The 5,640-nt window shown below is 34.8% G+C and overlaps 1 long non-coding RNA gene across 1 annotated transcript; it reads right to left on the bottom strand.

Annotated features, from left to right (window-relative positions):
• Window positions 1-305: 305 nt before the first annotated feature.
• LOC136705902 (uncharacterized) lies at window positions 306-5,640 on the bottom strand. Its single transcript, XR_010804099.1, has 4 exons — window positions 5,504-5,640; window positions 3,789-3,831; window positions 889-960; window positions 306-572 (listed from the first exon to the last, which is right to left on the bottom strand). It is a non-coding gene; the product is annotated as an uncharacterized lncRNA (long non-coding RNA).

Below are 5,640 nucleotides of genomic sequence, written 5' to 3'. Positions count from 1 at the left end.
TAAGAACAAAGGCTTAAAATAGGATTGGCATTGTTTTACAAGATGACAAGGTGTGTACATACATGCCAGCAATTCAATAAATAAAATAAAACTACAAAATTAACATATACAGACAAACATAAATTGCTGGTAAACCCAGGGCTGTTTATTTGAAAGGAGAGCCTTAATTTAGTTTAAACATTAGAAACGACATTAGAAAAAAAAAGAATCCACTTAAGTGAGCTGTCCTAGACTCACACTTGATTAGCCATTTAACTCAAGAGGAGATTAAGAATTTGCAGCTTACGTGGAAGTTTGTTCTCTCCCAAGCCAAGCATCACTCTTTGAATGAAATTGAACATGTTTTTCATGGCTTTAGGGTAATTTAAGTGCTAAGCATATGCCAACCCAAACAAGAGGCACATGGCTTGAGGCAGATTCTGTAAATTGTCCATTACAATATCTCCCTCAACAATGATGGCAGTAGACACTGAGTCAAGGTGGAGATGATTTGGAGAGGGAGGCATATCTTCACTGATGACAGTCAGCACCCCAGCAGACACTTGTGCCCAGGCCTCATCACTGTCAGAATCCTGTATAAAAAAACAAACAAAAAATAACATTACATCAGGGAAATGTTGATAGGCATAGCCATTTCTCAAAATATAAACTGCCCTGCCTATACAGCCTTCCAGCCTTTCCCATGAAGTTGTCATAAGCAACAAAAAACAAATGTGAGGAAAGTATACCTGGTCATTTGTTTATTAAAGAAATTGATCCAATATATATTTAACATAAAGTGGCAACTGTATTTGAGCATTTATTTTCAGTGGTATGACTCCCTTGTGCAAATCTGATGATAGTTTAGGTGAAATTTTTGTCCGGAAATTCTAAAAGGTTCAATCTTACCTTCAGTGTGATATGGCCAACTTCAAACCAGCTTTTCAGTGAATAGCTCACCAACAACTGCCACATCCACTTCTGAGAAGGACAGAAAATGTTTTGGTTAAAACACACCACTTGTAGTGTTGTAATTTGTAGATTAGTAGAAATTTGTAGAAACATTCCTTGATATGTGCATGTTTTAAAAGTGCTAGTGAAAAATAAATGTTTTGATATGAATGTATATTTTTTAAAATATCTATTCAAGGTCATAAAAAAATTTAAAGTAGCATTTCACTTGTTTCACCAGTACACAAAAGTAACAGTTCAGGGAAAAAAGCAACATAAAAGTTAAAAATTAAACTTCTTATTTACATTTCAGATGCTAATTACGACCTTGCAACGCAGGTCGTAGATTACAGGAGAACTTTGGAAGTGCGGCTAAACAGTTTTAAGGTGGAACCCCCGTACAGTGACTATTCGGGACGAATACAGAGAGGGGGTTCAATCTTTAATTGGCAGCTGGCAGCAGGAAGGAGCAGTCAGCGGCTGCCGGCGTTCGCTAGTGGTGTTAGGCTGGAGCTGCCAATGACAACCTCCTGTTATGAGTCTTAAGCGCTAACTGGAGACTGACTACGGAACGGTTTTAATGACCGCTGGCAATAGGTAAGCGTCTGTTACAAACATACAGACTTTATACTACGTACGAAACATAACAGACTTTATACTACGTACATTTATTAAATTAGTAACATTGAAAGTGTAAGGTTTGTATTAGCTAGTAGAATGACGACAACGTATCGTAAACGTGTATTGTACTTTTTTTTGCTAGCTCTGTTGCTAAGTTAAATAACATACCTGCTAGAGCTGTAAAGAAAATAATGTATCTGAGTATGTATGATCATTTCAATTATATTTTTATAAGTCTTGGTGTACTACAGAAATTGAGACGAAGTGCCACTACAACTGTACTAGTAACAAAAGTATATTTCATGCATTTTGATGTACAGTATTTCCCCTTTTTCTTTGTTTGCTTTACTTAATGTGACTTAAAACACACATTAAAAAGTATAAATTCCAATATGATAAATATAATTAATGTTTACAGTCTGTGTAAATAAATGAGTACAATTAATTTTCAATCATTCTAAAATAAACAGGCGTAACGGTGAATAGTTTTGAGTGCACCAATCCTGTTTTATACATAGCAATATGTATTTCACTAAAATGCCAAGACACTTAAGATTTGAGAAATTAATATTGTGATAAAAGAAAACAGACTTTCATATAAATGTACTCAATGTAAAGTATCAAACAAATGAAAAAGAAGAAGCATAGATTGAAATAATTTATCTGGCTTTATATATTTATAGAATTGAATGCATTTCACTTTTGTGCTAATAATTATATAAACTTTGACCTAATGCAGTTATGTTACATATTTATTTGTGGTTAAATTATTTCTATTTCAAACACTTTATTTGCATCCAACATCTTTGCTTTATTCCACTCACACCATCCTTTATTTTGGTGCTTCCTACTGTTTTTGTGACTCTGCTCACATTTTCTCCTCTCTCTGTCATTGTTTGTTTAACCCAACAGATCTTTCCTTTAACAAAAAGAAACATTTATTTACCAAAGATATTCTTTCCCCATTTAAAAATGCCTTCTGTTCATCCCCCTATACTCATTTTCTCTCGTCAGCATGGCAGGTAAGAATATCCTAAACTGTAAACCATATTTTTTTTAAAGCTAAGCATGTATTGTCTAAAGGTTTCAGACTAACAAAGTTGCATTGAGCATACGATTTTACACTTATGTTAGTGTTAAAGACCATTAATTTTTAGGAGGCATACATGTATGTGAAGTAGCTCTATGAACTGACCAGTAATAAGTTACTAAAACTCTTGTAACAACGTGGCAAGATTTTAGTTTGTTACCCAGAAAAAGTGAAATTGATTTATTCCGCTATCTATATGTTGTTAGCCAAGTACAGGATTGTGTTTAATAGATGACTGTTTGTGCAGGTGTTGCTTTTGAGTTTGCAGTAGATGAGGAACTTTATTCATTGAGTGGTGACCTTAACTGCCCATATTGTAAGAATGCTTTTAAAGCATCTCGTGAGCATCTTGTCACAAGGCACCTAAAGTACACAGTGTATTTTAAGTACAATGGCATTAGTAAGTGTATATATATATATATATATATATATATATATATATATATTTATTATTATTATTATTTTTTTTTTTGTAAATGTCATCGTATTGCAGATGTGTCTTTGTTTTTTAATTTTATTTAATGACAGCAAATGAAATATACACACATTTTTCTCATTCAGGTAAAATACACTGTCACTTGTCTTTATTGCTGTTGTATCCATTTTCAGTATTTGTAAAAATAATGAATGATTTACTGTTGAATAGAAAACCACACAATGTGAGTCAGCAGTTTTAGAAATTTGTCTTCCAGGTACGAACATAAACAGTGTACACAGGACTAATTCATATTTTGAATACATAATAAGATGCCCAAACGTTGTTATTGTAAATCTAGTTTTATTTATATATATATATATATATATATATATATATATATTTTTTTTTTTTTTTTTTTTACATAATTTGAATAACATTAACATGATGTTTTGTTTAAATTGTGGTAAGATAATTTGATAGTATAGTAATTGTAGTGGAGAAGATAATAGATAAATAGATTCACTGCAATTTATTCTTCCATGGTTGTGAAAACAAGTAATTAACAAATTGGAACAGTAAACACCACTTTATCAAGTTACTAGTGTGATGATGTACAGTCCCTGTGACACATCACCAAGAGAAACCATTATGTATACTTACCTGTACTTACTCACTTGCATACGGGTCATGTGAGAGGGAAAAGAGTACTATCTCTTGAGTTTTACTTACCTGGTTGAATCCATTCTCCACAGAGGGATGGGGGAACTAGCATCTAGAAGAGGGAAAATATATTATCTAATAAATATTGATATTATGAATGAATGTTAAACATGCCATGGCCGTAATTGAATCTTGGTACAGTTGTTAGTTCATTGTTATTTTTATTGTTTATGAAACTTGTGTATCCAAGATACAATAACTTTTACCTCTTAAGGGAATGGTATATTCTAAGGGGCGGGGCTACCTATATATATATATACCACAAAAGAGAAGACTCGGCTAGACCGTAGCGAGAGGAGCATAACCTAAGGGCATAATAAGACTCAATTGATTTAGTTGTCTTTATCCTTTTTGTCTCTGCTAATAGAGAATTTTGTTTTGTTATTTTTTTTTTGTTCTCAAGGAGCACGCATGTATATATTGTATATAGTAATATAAAGTCTGGTGTGTAAATAAAGGTGGAAGGGAACCAAAAGTCGAACCTCTGGTGTTATTTCGAGTCGACCTTATAACATCTCAGGCCTCTCGCCCAACTCTACCCATAAAGAACACCTCCCACCATTTCACTTTGTGATGGTGAAGGGGTGAGCTTTATCACACTAGCCATTTGCAGTTACACCACAACTAACTGGATTATAAAATGTATTGAAAACTACTGGTGAGAAGGATGCATTTGACAGGCAGCTCCCAGTGTCTGAACGGTGGCTGCTCTCGTTGAGTGGCTGCAAACACCTATCGACTTGCAGCCACAACTGATTGACTGGCAGCTGCCAATGGCTGATTAGGAGCTGCCACTGATCAACTGGCAGCTGCAAATGATTGATTGGTAGCTGCCAATGGTTGACTGGCGGCTACAACTGATTAACTGGCGGCTACAACTGATTGACTGGCAGCTGCCAATGGCTGATTAGGAGCTGCCACTGATCAACTGGCAGCTCCAAATGATTGATTGGTAGCTGCCAATGGTTGACTGGCGGCTACAACTGATTAACTGGCGGCTACAACTGATCGACTGGCGGCTGCCACTGATCGACTGAATACGTTCGACTCTGAATACGTTGTGAAAAAACATTGCACCTCACCATGGAAAACTCATTGAGCTTAAGCCTTAAAGGTCTCCTCAGTCTATTTCCCCTGTCATATCTATAAGACCTGCTGTTGAAACTGAATTTAATACTGAAACTAAAATGTTTTTCATAGCTAAATGTACTCTAATCAGTGGCGGAGGGCGGCGGGTAAACAAGTTATAGGCGGCTAACGTTTAGTGAATTTACTATCACTAAGTCGCATATGTGACAGCTTAAATTGTTTCGCTTTATAATGTACAATATTCAATAATTTCCTAAAATATAGTAGATCTTATGTGAATAAGCGGATGTTGGAATCTAGTCTGTAACGAATTTTAAAACAGTTAAAAAAATGACCAACTTCACACAGTCTGGGGGAAGTTTTCCTTTAAATTTGGCTAAATGTATTCTCCGACTTGACTCCAGCATCTTCTTATTCACAGGCAATCTACTATACTTAACTTTAAAATGTGTATTTTTCGTTTTATATTCTAAAGTGCGACGATATGATAGCTAAACCCGTTTATGCTAGCTAACACATCCACGACTAGCTAGATAGAGCTATGAGAGTATTCAGAAATAAAGTCACACAATTTTATTTCGTTAAATAAATGAAAATAAAATACATTTAAATTCGTTGCTTGCTTGACAACTTACCTTACTTCAAAAGACAAAAGCAGGCTCCACCGAAGTCATCCACCGGCCATTAAACCAGTTCTGGGCGGGAGACTGCTCACATCGCAGACTTTATTACTACTTGATTGTTTTAAGCTGTCTGCACTCAAGACAATAAG

The sequence above is a fragment of the Hoplias malabaricus genome, chromosome 8 (assembly GCF_029633855.1).
Source record: "Hoplias malabaricus isolate fHopMal1 chromosome 8, fHopMal1.hap1, whole genome shotgun sequence".
Taxonomy (NCBI): Eukaryota; Metazoa; Chordata; class Actinopteri; order Characiformes; family Erythrinidae; genus Hoplias; species Hoplias malabaricus.
This window is presented reverse-complemented; position numbering and strand designations above follow the sequence as displayed.